Raw genomic sequence first — 17,331 nt, 5'->3', positions numbered from 1 at the left:
AGTAAAAACTTTTATATACCAGGAATTAAAGGGTGTGAATCCGCCACTTTCTTTTATAATAGAATAAAAGACTGGAATTCGTTACCAGACATGATTAAAAGTTGCTCTAAAAAATATAATTTTAAAGTACAAGTGAAAAAGTTTTTGATGGATAAATTTAAATCCATCTTTAATAGTGAATTTGTTTTTTATTAATTATACTGGGGCTTTGACCATTTATCTGTGATAAATTCTAAATGATTTGTGTTTGTATTTTCTATGTGTCAACCCTTGGTGTAAACTGGAAGTCTCGTCATAAAAGGACCCCACTGGAAATAAGTTTTAATAACTTTTGTGGGTCATCCTAATTTAAGATATTAGGCTACAGTGAAAATCTAGTCAATTTAAATTTCATTCATTATTTAATCTAGTCTATGCATATTATCAAAATATGATGAAAATTTTCATAATTTTATTTTTTAAATTAATATTTTTAGTAAACATGTAAATCATTTTAGTGTCTATAAATTATGTCTAGTGCTATATCTGTGTCTTTGTAATATATTGTATCTGTCAAATTCATGCCTTTTTATCTTCAATAAATATATATGGTAAAATGCATTTATCATCTAATATCTTGAAAACCTTAATAGAGAAAATCTGATAAGGCATAAATGCTAAGAATGTCAATATCTACTAACTTTTTATTAAAACTGAAATTATAAAATGATTCCTGAAAGGAGTTCTGGCCATAACATGTCGATTGTTTTGCCTGTTTAATCTTGATAGATAGGTGGAAGCTGTGATGAGCTGACAGTGGCGGATCCAGAACTTTTCATAAGGGGGGCCCGCTGACTGACCTAAGGGGGGGCCCGCTCCAGTCATGCTTCAGTGATTCCCTATATAATCAACCAAATTTTTCCCACGAAAGGGGGGGCGGGCCCCCCAGGCCCCCCCCCCTGGATCCGCCTATGGCTGAATTAATCAAATCTATCAAAATATGAAACTATTGAATGACTTATTATAAGAGTTATTGCCCTTAAATGACTACCGGTATTTTTTTTTCTCACTAATTCAAGTGCATATATCTAGAATATATAATAGATGATCTATAAACAGCAAAAATTATCAGCTGTACGAGATCTTCAAAAACGCCTATATTACTGAAACTATTGTATGACCCCTTATAGAAGTAATTGCCCTTAAAAACTATTGTTTACTTACTTTTCAGTTTTTCTTATTATCTCTAAAACTTTAATAGATGGGAAGAAACTGAAAACCGCAAAAATGATAAGCATTCCAAGATCTACAAATGTGCCAATATGACCAAATCCATTTGATGGCATCGTATATAAATTATTGCCCTTAAACGATGATTTTTGACTCATTTTCGAGTTTTGGCTTATTATTTTAATTTCATCAAGTGGGCGAGCCTCTTGTTGAAATAAATGGATGTTTGTACAATGTTATGGTGTCCTGTAATAAGTTTGCGTATTCCCCTTTAAAATACATCTCTTTTAACTACATTTCCAGTTGATTTCCTTATGCTAATGCTAGTGCGGCATCTTAATTGTTTCATTTAAATGGAAGCCACATCTTCTTCTATACTATATAGTGTTTTCTGAGAAAAAAATTGTTGATTCCTTCCAAATGACTGAAATATGTGTTACTGAACATAAAGTGACCAAACGATTCTCCTGCATTGCAATACTTTAGACTGGCCTATTTGCACAGTAGAACACCCACTCGCTGGTGTGTGGGATATATAAATAGTAATCTGTGTGTTGGCTTTTGTTGCTCTCGTTGTTATTTACCCGCAATCCGTTTTATTCATGTTGGCTATAGGAGCCATGATTTTATTGGGCCTGTTCAATCAAAAGGAGCATGTTGTATCCATTCACCGTGCCTGTAATACTTAAATTCATGTTTTCGTTTTTTTTGTACAATAGATAAAGTATATAAGTATGTTAAAAATTGTATCGAGCAGAATATTAATGCCTTATTTTTTATTTGAACGTCCTATTATCACATGTACTTGGGGACAATCATTTCCGGGAATATAAATATATTGCAATCATTTTCAATAGTATTTGATAAAAACTGCTGTCCGTTTCCGCAGTTTATGCCACCTCTCTAAAATTCTGGGAAAGTTTAACAACAAAACCGTTCATTTTCCACAAAGTTCAGTGGACGCCCTCGGACAACGTGCACACTTACTTAGAATCTAACAAAGCAAGTAATAGCTTTTTCTAAAAAGCTAGCCGTCTCATAACTGATGAAATAGAAAATGTTTTTCCATGCAGAAAAGCATTGTATAGTGAAATACAAAAAATAAACGGAAAATACTAATTTTGAGATTTTCCTATTTCTTTCTTTTGGGGAATCACAGGTACTTATCTCTGATTTTTCCATATATATACCTTAATTAACATTAAATATATATGACATTTTTTGTGAGAGACGAATGCCTGTCGGGGGGTGTATAAACACCGAAAAAAGCAGAGGACACTTACTCAATCATCTGCGTTTACATCTGTATATCGATTAGTTTTTTTTCTCAAAAAGATATGTTATTCATTTACTTCTTCCTAGATCAGTGGTTTGTTTCTTAAACTTTGTGTTAGAAAAGTATGGCCACTTCTGCCTGTATCTGTTGCATTCATTGTAAAAGTCTCCAAAAGTGTACCGAGTGTGAAATGAAGTACAATTTAAACATTAAAGACCACGAAAATATTTTTTCAAAAGATTTTTCACATCTTTTCAAAATGATTCTTAAAACTTATATTGAACAATCTTTTATCTGCCTGAAAAATCCACTCATCAACGTTTTAAGGCTATAGGAAAAAGGAGTAAGTTGGACAAGGCCACAATATTATTAGTATATCGAGCTTAAAATTCAACTTTTGATTGATGGCTGTTATAACAATAAAACATTTCATAAAGTATACAAAAATAATGAATTTTAATGATGTATATTTTCCTTACAATATTATAAGTACCTTAAAGTATTATAGAAGTTAATGATAAAGTGAATTACGAAACAGAAGTGTGAACTTTTTTACGGGAAAGTACAGAATGTTACCAACAGTTAAGATATTAGCCTCGGTGAATTCAAGTTCTGCTAAATAACATTTTGCATTTAGCTACATCTGAAATTTTAAGGTGTTGCATTCAATTTCTTTTTGTAAATAATAATTGTTAATTAATATCTTCGATAGTACAAGTTGATCAAGAAGACACTACGGGTTTTCTCATTGGTGAAGGTGACCTATAATTGATCTTCGTCATTTGAACCCTTTGTAGTTGTCTCATTGGCAAGCATACCACATCTCCTTATTTTGATATGAAGTACCTCTAGGAAACCCGTGATTTTTATCCCCCCCCCCTCCAAAAAAAATAAATAAAATAAAAATGTCACAAAAATATGTATGCTTTTCAAACGTTTAACTCTCATGGTGATTGAGATCAAATATTTTGTCTTCTTCTTTCTCTCAGATTGTCATTAAACTTCTTGGTGTTCTAATATTTATAAATTTATAATACTAGGTTCCAATACGATGGGAATATGTGTGATCCTCATGAACATATGTTCGTCTGACAGTTTGCATATAGTAAAGCTACATTGTAACCTAAAGAAATAACTTTTTGTTCGAGAAAGATTCTTTTCTCGACACTTGAAATAACCTTCAGCTCTGTTCTATAATTCATGTGTGAAGTTGTGGTTTTAGTCTCGCCTGCGACAAAAGTCGTAAAATGCAAGACATAAAGATTACAATCCGGCGGCGTAAACTATATTTGTATAAAACTTTATATTTCAGAAGGTAGAAGACCTGGATGTTTCATATCTTGTATACAGATGTCAAATGTTACAAAGTTTCCATCTGCTTTATGACCATTGTATTTGACCTCATTTTTATGGTTCAGCGACTGCTTAAAAATTTGTATAGTATTTTAGTCCTGTGTACGTTTTTCATTTATTATGAGTAATAAGATAATAATAGTTGGTATATGGAACCCTTGCAAGGTCTACATGTCCGCCAGACATGGTTCACCGTGACATCGATCTCATTTAAAGGATCAGTTATCAAGGTTCCATTTTCCAGATACTATAGGAATGATTGTAACGTGTACATGTCACACTGGCAGGTTTCATCTGACCTTGACCTTATTTTTGTGGATCACTGGTCCACGATGTTAAGGTTTTGTGTTTTAGTGTTTTTCTCATATACTATAAGCAATAGGTCATGCAACTATATTTTGTGAATGGAACAAGTGTGGACACATATCAGTGTGGATAATAATTGTGTATTTTTGATAGTGTTTTGTCCACTGAGTGTATGCAATGATTCTGCCCCACCAGATATTTTCTGATCTTTTTCTATGTCTCTCAAAGAGCCCTATATCAAACTGTGTTCCACAGTGACAGCCATCTTGGATATTTTTAAGATAGGTAGCAAAAGCTCAAAATTAGTAAAGTGCAGTGTGTTATCTCTATCCAATGAAAACAATAAAACATGTTTTGCCAGGCCACTGTGCTTAATCTGTGATCAATACAGATGCGGCTCTGGTATAAATTTACCTACAGAAAGTGCAAACCCTTTCCTTAATATAGAAATAAGGAGATGTGGTATGATTGCCAATGAGACAACTAAGTAAAGTAAAGTAGAAATGTGCTGAAATTTGAGAGAGCTCATTCAGAATTAAAGGATTAAATTTATACACATATATGTTCCTAAATCTTCCTATATTTCACTTCTGCTAAGTTTTTTTGAAAATCAATTAATTACATCTATAAAGGTGTTCTTGAATTTATATTAATATGTCTCGGATAATTTTCCTAAAATATCTAAGTCTTATCTGTTGGTTCATCAAATAGTGTGTTTACAACAGAATCATACTCTGATTGACCAATATTTTAAAAGTGTCTATGGTTACACAGTGAAAATACTAAAAATCGTAAACTTGTAGATATTCTAAAAAAAATAAGTGCTAATTGATATCCTGTTTTATTTATTTGCATTGGAATGATTACAAGGTGTACATATTTGTCTGGAAGGTATCATCTTACTTTAACCTCATTTTCATGGTTCACTGATCAATGTTGAGTTTTTGGTGTTTTTGGACTGTCTTTTTTCATTTATTGTCAGCAATGGGTCATTTATATTTGGTGTGTGACAATAATTGTAAGGTGTACATGTCCATCTAGTAGGTATCTTAGATTTATCTTAAAATCATCAAATCTCAAATTACAAAACGATATCTTGATGATGCATAAATTTCCGTTTGATTAATCTAAAATAATCACAGGGCAACCAACATCGTTATTAGCGTATTAAGCAATCTGTTACCTTGTTGGTATTAAAAACGTCAAAAATCGACGTTTAACAGCTTTTAAAAGTACAATTCGATGACTTTACGTTTATTTCAACGTTTTGTGGTATTTATCACATAGAACACCACTTATGGTCGCCAAAAACATAAAATAAAAAATCTTTATCGTCGATTTTTTTTCACTCGTCCTGAACATGCATGAAATATTTGCCATAGGACGTAAAGAAACCAACAATCAATCAATCGCCGTGTTTTTGTGTGTTTTCTTTACATATATTCACCTATTTTGAAAGAATTCATTCAGTAATATCTTAGATAATAAAAGGACTAATTAAGTTTCAGGCAAACGTTTACCAAAATATGTGGCCTGACCCATATCCTGTACCTTGACCGTAATTCGTTCCCGAGAAATGATTAAAAATATTTATTTTTTACACTTACGCGTTTTATTCCTTCTCAACAGTAACCCGAATAATTCAATCGTTATATTCCACTGCTCTGCGATGGCTATTAACCCTTCGCGAGTGAGATAGTCGATCACCGGGAGGGACTGAATTATTCGGGTTACCTCAACAGATGTTTGTTCTGTTTCTAGAAATAGAAATAGAAATTCTTTAGTTGACCAATTATGCAAAGGACCCCTGTGGGTTTTAAATTTCATACAAGGATTTCAATGATTTTTACACAGAGGCAACGAAAGTAGTTTCGCCAACATGGTTTATCGAAGTGTAAATCTAGGAAAGAAAATCTAACAGACCAATCACATTTATTGATATGCTAATAATATAACAATTATTTAATAATGACGAAAACATAATAGGAGTGCATGTAATTCAAAAACAAACACAAGATATAAAGAGGAAGAAAATAGAATATAAGTGCACAAGTAGATAAGGCTAGCCTGGAGTGAGTGTGTTTGGAATCACAAGATTTACGTACTGTCTATTTACATCAAAATTGTAAGATGACTATTTATAGGAATAATTTTCCTTTATTGACGTTTTTTTATTCTGTGTTTTGTCTATTATTTTGAAAATTATAATAGATAGAGAGAATCTTTCAATCAATTATTATAGCGAAAATGATCACTGAGAAAGCGAAGATCTACAAATAATTCCACATGATTGAAAGCGGCAATTGACCCTTTTTTACCCTTATGTTCTATTTTTGGCCATGTTGGCCATGTTGTTCCGCAGGCGGGCTCATCGCACAAATTCTTTATAGTAGATACCCTTGTTTATTTCTCTCACTTCACTACATTCCAGGCTAACCTTATCTTATATATACTTTTGCACATTATATTCCATTTTCTTCTTCCTTATATCTGTTGTTTGTTTTTGAATTGCATGCACTCCTATTATGTTTTCGTCATTATCAAATAATCCTTAAATTATTAGCATATCAACAAAAGCTTGAATATGATTAGTCTGTTCGATTTTCTTTCCTGGGTTTTACACTTCAATAAACCATATTGCCAAAACTACTTCTGTTAATTTGCCTCTGTGTAAAATATAATCATGGCCGGGCGATACACACGAAGGAAATCGCCGGTCTAAAAAGACTTTAAATAAAAAATAATGAATGATAATGTATCGGTTACGAATTATGATTATTAAACACATTTTGTATGCCCCTTGTCTGTCAGTTCAGTCCAGTCCGTCCGTCGCGTACGTTCCCAAAATTGGTTCCCATTCTCTAACTTTAGTTTGCCTCAACGAAATGTTATAAAACTTATACACTATGCTTATTACCACAAAACACAGATCAAATTTGAAATTGAATGGCGTCACTTCTACCGTTCTTGAGTAATGCCCCTTTATAAATAGACAAAGTGCTAAATCTGTCGTTTCCGTTCTCTACATTTAGTTTGCCTCAACCAAATGTTATTAAACTATTACACAATGTTTATTACTTCAAAACACAGATCAAGTTTGAACTTTTACCGTTCTTGAGTTATGCCTCTTTACAAAAACAAACAATATCCCTAATTAAGTGTCCAATCCCTTTTTCTAAATTTGCAAATAAAATTCGTTAAAACTAAATTGATTATGGCCAAGTTTGTTTCACTTTGGACATTCACAAAAGGTTTAAAAAAGAAGATTTTTGTAAAATTTAATGAACAGCGACGGGCGCAAAGTGAAGAGAAAATCTCACTTAACCCTGTGGGTCAGATGAGCTAAAAATCTGTGATAATAAATTTTAATCCGAAATCACAAATTACCAAAAAAACTGTGATAACGAATTCCACAAATTCGTTATCACGAATATAATCCGTTATAACAAATTGTACAATTCGTTACAACGATTTTAATTCGTTATCACAAATTACAAAAAATTGTGATAACGAATTTAATTCGTAATTACGAATTATAAAATCTGTTATAACGATTTCCAAGGATTTGTATAGTATCACTATACAAATCCTTGCGATTTCCAACAATTCGTAATCAAAAATTTAATCTGTTATAACAAATTATACAATTCGTGAAAACGATTTAAACTCGTAATTTCGAATTCAAATTATATTTTTGGAAGGTCCTAAATGGGCTTCCGTAGCTATCAGTTTAATAAATAACAGTATTTTTTAAATATCTTGTTGGTTTACGGACCAACCGTCAGGTAAACCGGAAATTGTATTTACCTGAAAAGACAGGTACGACAACATAGGTGTGTGTTGTTTTTTTTTTTTTAGGTGGAAAATATATGTTGGCATACATCTTTGTTTGAAAAAAGACAACATGTTCAAGGTATTGCTTCACATAATCTTTATCAGTTTAAATAATTTCTAAAATATAAAAATGAAGGAAAAAAAACAACGATACAAACAAAACGATGACTTCATGCAATTATAGATCAGGGACAGTCTATACAATAGTTAGTATAGACTGTCCATGAATAGATGTACAAAATGAATCAACAGATAAACCCATAGGTTCATACACCCATGATACAATCTATATAAGGATTATTACAGTATGAAATGGTAATGACAGAGGCGGATTTAGGGGAGGGGGGGGGGCCCCCCCTTTTGAGGGAAAAATTTGGTTGATTATATAGGTTTTTCCTGAAGCATGACTGGAGCGGGCCCCCTCTTAGGCAGTCAGTGGGCCCCCACTCATGAAAATTTCTGGATCCACCACTGAATGAAATCAACTTAGGGTCAGAAATCGGCAATACAAAAGTGTTATTTAATAAAGCAAGTTAAAAAAAAACAGTAAAAAAGAGACTAATGCAAGTTTTAAAAAAAACAGTAAAAAAGATACTAATGCAATGAACACAATAAAAAGTCTATTATGTTAAAGACCATAAGGTATAACATTAAGCAAAGATTGATTGATTGATTGGTGTTTAAAGCCACTTTCAAACACTATTGTGCTATTTCATGGCGGTCAGTTTTTATTGGTGGAAGAAGCCAGAGTGCCCCAGAGAATCACATACCTTTGGTAGGAAAACTAACAATTCCAGTCAATTAAGATTGAAGTCCAGTACACAACCTCCATGTTGACTGGCTATTGATACAGTAGTTCGACAACTTAGACCACTCGGCCACTGAGGCTACTCATTAAGCAAAGAAGACAAGTTTGAAACGTATACAAAACATTATTAAGCAAAGAAGACAAGTTTGAAACGTATACAAAACATTATTAAGCAAAGAAGACAAGTTTGAAACGTATACAAAACATTATTAAGCAAAGAAGACAAGTTTGAAACGTATACAAAACATTATTAAGCAAAGAAGACAAGTTTGAAACGTATACAAAACATTAGCATGCACCACAAAATAAAAATCTTTGACCTAAAGTGTTCTATATTAGTAAGCCTGTGTTAAACTTTCAAGAAAATGCTCCAATGTACTTGAAAGTAATTGAAAAGTGATTCATAATCAAAATGTAATTCATTACTTTCAATTACATCATTTTACATGTAACTGAAAATATGTTCAGTTACACATTACCTTAAATTAATTTAAAAATTTGTAATTACAGGTAATTACAATTACATTTTCAATAACCCCAGGTCTGTATAAGATATCTACAGGTAATTACAATTACATTTTCAATTACCCAAGGTCTGTATAAGATATCTACAGGTAATTACAATTACATTTTCAATAACCCCAGGTCTATATAAGATATCTACAGGTAATCACAATTACATTTTCAATTACCCCAGGTCTGTATAAGATATCTACAGGTAATTACAATTACATTTTCAATTACCCCAGGTCTGTATATAATATCTACAGGTAATTACAATTACATTTTCAATAACCCCAGGTCTGTATAAGATATCTTTTATTTTTTATTAGATATCGTTTATATTTTATGAAATTAATAACATATCTTTGTTCTATCAGATTTATTATAAAATTAATAAATTAAGTTTATAAGATGTCTCATAACAGAAAAGAAGATATATTGCACTTTTATAACATATCTTATACAAAATAAAAGATATCTCATAAGATACCTTATAAATAATATACATGTAAGATACATTGTGTATCTTATGAATAATATAAGATATATCTGATATAATCAATGAGATATCTCTTAAGGTTTAGAGAATTTGGTGGTAATGGCAGTTCTGTGCTGGTCTGTTCATTTAATCACAACTTTTTTAGACTGTGATTGAAATCTTGACAAATTGTATATACATTGGTCTATTGTTGAAGACTATTTTGACCTGTAGATGTCTTTTGGTTATTGTATTGTTTGGTTGCTGTCTGATTGACATGAAGGCCTCATCTCCTTTAATTCATAAGTAATTCTTCAAAATGTTGATCACCAATGATTACTTGGTGAATTTTTGCCATGACCTCATAAGGCTTAGGAAACATCTTTTCCCAATAGTAATTTTATGATGGACATTGCAAGTGTTTTTATAGAAAAGATCATATGTATGAATAAAAAGATATGTAGGGTGTATGTCACTGAGACAGCAACCCAATAACACAAAACTAAAAAGACATCTTTAGATCAACATACAGTTTGTGTCTGTACAAAGTCAGGCTATTTGGACCATCTTTTGTACCTTGTTGTTTGAATGTCTAGCTATCTCTAATGAGTCCAGTGTTGGTGGATGTACTGTCCAATATTTTGGTCATTCCTGATATCTTTTTCATGTATGAGGGTCTGGATGGGGGGTCCTTCATTTCTGTATTTCTTTAGTTTTCTAGGCCATTTTTCTCTATTCTTTATACTTTTTGCCCATTTTATTATCTATTCTTTATATTTTAGCACCTCATTATTCTCTATTCTTTATATTTTTGATCCATTTTACTCTATTCTTTATATTTTTTGCCCATTATTCTCTATTCTGTAAACCCCCATCCACACCCTCATGTATTAATCAACAATAGACATGTGTATACAATATGTAAAGCTCTAAATCACTGAGTCTAAAAAAGTTGATTTTTTTATGGAGACTGTTCACTTTATGACACAAACATTTATATATAAAAATAAAGAGGTGTGGTATGATCACCAATGAACAAAGGACAAGGATGCAAGCAACTACAAATCCCAATAAAGCCTTAATTTTTGTATATTTGTTTATTCATTTGTATAGTTCATATGCCTTCAACCTTTGAGGTATAAATGTGCATTTCTTTAATTAAAAAAAAGAATACCACGAAGAAAGCCATACTGTACAGCTGATCTTATCGTTCACTACATCTAATTATTTCATTCAATATTTGGTTGATCTGGTTTGGTCCTTTTGTCCATAATCATGAGCTATATTTTTCTCTTATTTTGACTGACATTTCACTGGTTAAGTTTCACATCAAAGCAAATTTGATTTCAGGAGAGCAGATTACCATCATATCAAATTTTATATATATCTGGGTCCAAGAGTTTGTGTATAAAACACTAAAATCCTTTACTGTACAGTACAACCTGTGACTTCCTCTTAGTTATGTCCACCCTCTTGTATGGTCACCATCGAATGGTGGCCATTTATTGGGGTATTCAATCTTGGGATGTTGGCCATTTATTGGGGTCATAAAAACATAGGTTTATGTTTTATCTAATTATGTTACCTGTTGAAATTAATCAGGGTTGAAGTTTTCAGCTTGTATGTTTCATTAAAATTTACCTGTACAGGTAACTCAGGTTTCTTCTCAAATTGACATTTCACCTTTTCTTGAAAATGTAGAATAGAATGTTTGTTTTAGTCTTTGTTAATTCATATCATTTGTTGATTTTTCTGTCTTTAAATTTACATATTTTCCTTTTTTTCTAATGTTTTTGTTTTTTTATGTTATTATTATTTTTTATTTGTTTTTTTGCTTCTTATTCTTTTAATTTCTTCTTGGAAAGAATCTTGAGTAGAAATGACAAAAATTCAAAGATAAGTTATTGACTAGCATTTGAAAACAAAAGAGAGAATCCTTTAAATAATTATTTTCAGTAAAAAAAAAGTTATTGTACATGATGTACATGGTATTCTATTGTTCGTTTGCATTATTAAATGAATTATTATTACTTATAACTTATAATCATGCAAATGATATGTTTAAAGGAACCATGAAGCAAGTAATTTAACAAGCCAGTTTATTCAAAAATTTAAATTATCAATATCATGAATATCAATCCTTTTACAATAATTTATGTTAACAAAGTTGTACAATCTATTATCATGATTATTATTCAGGAAAACTACAAATATCATTATATGGAATAGGAATAAACTATTTTTGTTTATCTTTGAAATTTTTCAAATCTCAAAATTAGTTTTGCATGAAGAATCACTAAAGAGACTTACAAAGAAATTATTTAAAGAAAAAATTGTCTTGCTTTTTGAAACAATTGTAAACTTATCAAATATGTTATCTTCAGTTTGGCTAATTTTGTCAGTTAAACAGGCAAAATTTGTCTCCAGAAAAAATAAAGTACACTTCTATATAGATTGTGACATTTTTATGGTCTATTAATTAAATCACTTTTTGTTCTGTGTATTATATGGTCGAAACTGCAGGACTGACATATGCATGATACATATTCTTGGTAAACATTTGCAAAGAATATTTCACTCAACTCAGGCCTTTTAGATAAAGTTAATAATTGCAGGGACTTGAATGAATTAGATTCTTTAAAGACCTTGATTAAAAATAAGTTTTAAGAAAAAAAATAAGAATATTTTTGAAAATGAAATAAAAACTTATGATGAAAACAGTAAACTAAAATGCTTCACTAAGTAAAGAATTAGTGGTCATAATTTAGAAATAGAAAATGGTGAATAAAAATTCCTATAAAGGATAGAATTGTTTGTAAAATTAACATAACAACTTAGAGATAATCAATTTGAAAATTGTTTACCTTCTCATAATAATGTCTCTGACCAGTTTATGAATAAAATCTTAACCAAGAACAAAAAGTAAAAGAAATGCTAAACCTCTATAACATGGAACATGTTTCAAATATTGGCTCCTTTATAAAAGAAAGTCATTAGAACTGAGGGCAGAAACCTATCTTTTTTCCATGTGTTTTGATTTCTCATAGAATTGTTATTTCTTTGCATTATAATGTTTGTTTTGGGTTGTTTTTTGTCAGAAACTTGATTAAATTGTAATATGTTTATATGACAATAAAAAAATTATCAAATTTTTCTGTAATGAATATTTTAAATATACATGTATTTATTCAATAGAGAAATAATGAATTGCCTAAATTTTATTTAGAATAAGTCCTAAAGATAGTCTTAAACATTTGTTAAACAATGTTAAATGCAGTAAGTATAAACAGTTTTGATTTTAGAAAATTAATTTGAGAACCCCATTTTCAATGGGAAAAATGGGAAAAGGCAGGCGTTGTGAAAGTTTGCATTATATTAGAAGATGATATTCATTTATTATTCACTTGCCAAAAAATACATATAAAAAATAACTTAAATTGATAGAATTATTTAAAAGTTATAACATCAAAACAAACATTTGCAAAAAGTCATGAGAACATTTTTACAAAAAAAAGTTAGGAAGCTATATGTTCAACTAGTTTTATTATTTCATTTTATTTTAGAATTTTCTTGTCATAATCACAGTTATTAAATTTGACAAACACAAAAAGTCGTATATTTTCCCTGAGACACTTTACCTGTAAGTTATGTAATTTTAACACTTCAATGCAGTCATGATTTCTCATTATCCTTGACTAGTTTTTGATTAATACCTTGTGTATTAATTAAGCAGCAGGGGGTATAATGATGGACATTTAGGGCCATCATGGTGACCATATTTTTTATGGCCACCATTAATAAGATAATGTCACAGGTAGTACTGTAACAATTTAGAATGTAGGGGAAATAAAAAGAAACCTTGACGATTGCTAAGTGTACAAGGATGAGAAGATGAACTTTAAAATATGATCTTCAAAATTTCAACTTTAAGAATCTTTGTATCCTCAAACTTACTGAGTTTGATGATAAATATTGTATTAACATAACTTTACTCTTTACTTTTCAGAACTGTTCAAACTAAATGCAGATGATTACTTTTGTAAAATTCAAATGTTACCTGATTAGCCATCTGTATATCAAGCTTCTCGACTATTATGAGTTATAAAACCAAGATAAAACATTGCTTCATTAAGTTATGGTAAACGAAATCGGTGGCATTGATCCTGGTAGTGTGCCACAGTCCACAACTACCTCAACAACCCAATCACCTCCAGGACCAAACAAACCATTAGACAACGAAAATAGACGATCTACAACAGATACCATTGCAGCCTTAACTGTTGCCATATTATCTGTTATTGTAATTATAACTATTTTATTGCTGGTCAGAGCTATCAGAAAGAGGCGACAGGCTAGACAGGGGAGGGAACTCAATCCAGTTGCAACTATATCTACAGGCGTTATGGGCACAGGTATAGTATAAACAATGTAGCCATTTTAATGTATGAACACAACTTTGGCTCATTTGACTATAACTGAAAAATCTATGGATTTGAAATAGGAGATTTGATGACTTTGAGAAAAAATTAATCATTTTACGTGCTTTCTATAGGAATGTTCACCTATTTTGAAAGAATTCAATTAGTAATTTTTCAGAAAATAAAAGAGATAAATGCATCATTTTTTTCGATTTTCAGATATTATTCAACGAGCCAAAGTTGTACGAAAAATTTACCAAAATCTGTGATAAAGCCCATTTACTGTTCTTTGACCTTAAAGCTACATTTTCACAATTTCATTGCATTAAGGCTCACCCGAAAGAGGAGAATATGTAACACATGTAGGTGATTTGCAAGGATTTCTGTGAACACAAATCTGTGGGTTCACTGCACAGATATTACAATTGTTTCCGGATTATTTTTAATTTCTTATAAGGCAATAAGTAATTTTAAAATTAATTGTCAGAGTGGAGATATACATTGTTGTACTGTACCACAAAAGATAACTGTGGTTGAATCGGTTTCTCTTATGAGGGTCTGGATGGGGTTTACAGAATAGAGAATAATGGGTCAATATTATACTATGTAAAAATAGGGCCAAAAATTAAGAATGGAGAAAAATATGCCCCCCTCCCTCCAAAAAATAAAAAGAATAAAGAATAATTTGGTGCTATAATATAAAGAATAGAGAATAACTGGCAAAATTTTTAAAGAATAGAGAAAAATGGCCTTTAAAAAATTAAAGAATACAGACCCTCCCTAATGTGTATTGGATAATATATAAGCAAAGTTTAAATTTTTTAATAATCTGCCAAAAATATGTGATCTTTCTATATGATGTCACCAGGCATGTTTGAGATTTTCATAGCAGACTATACGATATGGGTTTTTCTCTTTATTGAAGGCCATTACAGTGACCTATAATTGCTTATATCAATGTCATTTTAACTGTGGTGGATAGTTGTCTCATTGGCAATCCTACCACATCTCCTTTTTTTATATGGTCACCTTTTTTGTGATGTCATAATAGCAGATTCAGAGAAAGCAAGAAACTTGGAAGTCATAATTGAATTTTGACCAATGAAGAACCGAGATCATCTTTGATCATAAAAAATAATCAACTGTTCAGGGAAGGTGTAAATCAGTTAAGAATGAGAGAAATTGATTTACAGAATTTCAATTAACAGGTGTAGCAGCTTACAGTAATGCAGCCATGGATTGGGAACCAGTGAACCATGGCCAAGAAATGACAGTTAATCCTTCATCTCAACACAGGAGGTAGCATTGTCTCTCAAGAGTAAGTATTTTCATAAATAATACTAGGAAAAAATGCAACAATATTAATTCAAAAAGTGGGAAGTCCATAAAGCCTGACAAAACCGAATGTTAAGACTTTGTCAACCAACGAAACAAAACCAAATGTTAATTTGTCAACCAATGAACAAATGGAAAACAACTGTAACATTCCTGACTTGGTACAGGCAGTATATCTGTTCTTAAATGAAAAATTCAATGTGGACTTGATGAAGAGTAGAAAATGTTTTCACTGTATCTGGATGTTCACCTCATTCCTTAATGAGAGGAGTACAGAATAGGGTAAATTTACAGAGGGTCTGAGTCACTCAGAAACCGTCTAGTTGAAAGTGTTGTGCTAGGGTTTAATGTGTAACTTCTATTATGTTGTCTGATACGAACATGCAATGCAATATTTATGAAAATTGCGTTTACTGAGGATTTGACAAATATACTATTTTGCTAATTACAAAACTAAAAACTCTTGTAAAAGTGTATTAAATGAGAAATACTATCATATTGGTTTGTGTTCTTAGAAATTTCCCAAAAGAAGTGGTTATTGACTTTGACAAACCATTTCCTAACCCAGAATCTTATTTCAGGTGTTATAGCATTTTCAAAAATGATAGAAATTGGCAATGCTCATTTAAACTCACTTACTGGTAATTGTAATTTATGGTCATTTAAGGGGCACTTAATAACTTTTTTTTTAAAGACTGTCAAATAAAGTTCTGAAGATAAATTTACTTTCTATTTTTAGGTTTTTGAGAAGGTGCTTATTTACAGCTTAGTTGGAATAGAATAGAACAAGGCTAGGATCAAAAGATCTTCATATTTATTCAAAAGCTGATCTCAACCATATATCAGTATTACAGTACACACACACTTTCTTGGTGGTGTATTGAGGAATCTCTGTGAAACAATGATTGGGGTTGATAGTACTTTGATCCGTGGCCATGTCTTATCTAACCTATTGAATAAACAGAGATATTTCAGTGATTTTCACACATGAAATGTCATTTACTAGCAATCACTTTTTTAAAAGTGACTTATAATAAATCATCTTGTGTGTATTGTACATATCACAGAATTGTTTCAGTAATAATTCTTTAATTTTTGTACATTTCTTTGCTTCATGCCTATTCAGTCTATCTTAAAAAAACAACAACAGTGAAGTCAGTGTTTTTCTTTCTGAATAAAAGGCAAGGTATAGAGAATTGATATGTGTTTCATGAACTAACAGTCTTTGTAAGACAGTTATTTAAAAAAGTTATACTTGGACCTTGTAACAAAAAAAAATTCAATTTTTGTTTAAAAATGGAATTGGAAAGAGAATGAGCTTTAATTGGTGATTAATAGAGTTGTTTCCTTTTTACATCTCTCTAATAGCATTGTTAAAATTTCACATGAAAGTCTGTCAGTACTTAAATGTTTTGTATTTTCTGTGCATAATGACCTAAAGTTACTATATGTTCTATTTTCATAATTTGTTATTTTTGTTGTTACAATTTGTACTATATGATGATCATGATGTTGTATAAGTATATAACCATCCATGTTTATATTCCATGTCTGTCAGATGCTTGTTAATAAATTTATATATTATTAACATACTTATTTGTTACTGTTAGAATGTGTTTATTTTTACATTCAATCCCGACAGTATGGTTGCAATTCCCAGTTCAACTCACAGGATTGCTTGGCTTAAGGGTGTCTGTCCTCTTCTTGGAAGTTTTGATGTAAAAAGTATGGAATGACTGACTGCAGATCATAATGGGTTGTGTTTGGACAGTGCAGTTGTTTATAACTTTGTTTATTGTAGTTACATATT

The 17,331-nt window shown here is 30.9% G+C and overlaps 1 long non-coding RNA gene across 1 annotated transcript; it reads left to right on the top strand.

Annotated features, from left to right (window-relative positions):
* The first annotated feature begins 7,946 nt into the window (after positions 1-7,946).
* Positions 7,947-17,117, top strand: LOC127701528 (uncharacterized). The gene is made up of 4 exons (XR_007982089.1): positions 7,947-8,057; positions 13,775-14,180; positions 15,395-15,504; positions 16,261-17,117. It is a non-coding gene; the product is annotated as an uncharacterized LOC127701528 (long non-coding RNA).
* The last annotated feature ends 214 nt before the right edge of the window (positions 17,118-17,331 follow it).

Source organism: Mytilus californianus, unplaced genomic scaffold, assembly GCF_021869535.1.
Source record: "Mytilus californianus isolate M0D057914Y unplaced genomic scaffold, xbMytCali1.0.p SCAF_5, whole genome shotgun sequence".
NCBI lineage: Eukaryota > Metazoa > Mollusca > Bivalvia > Mytilida > Mytilidae > Mytilus > Mytilus californianus.
The sequence above is the reverse complement of the archived record's forward strand: the minus strand, read 5'-3'. Positions and strand labels throughout refer to the sequence as shown.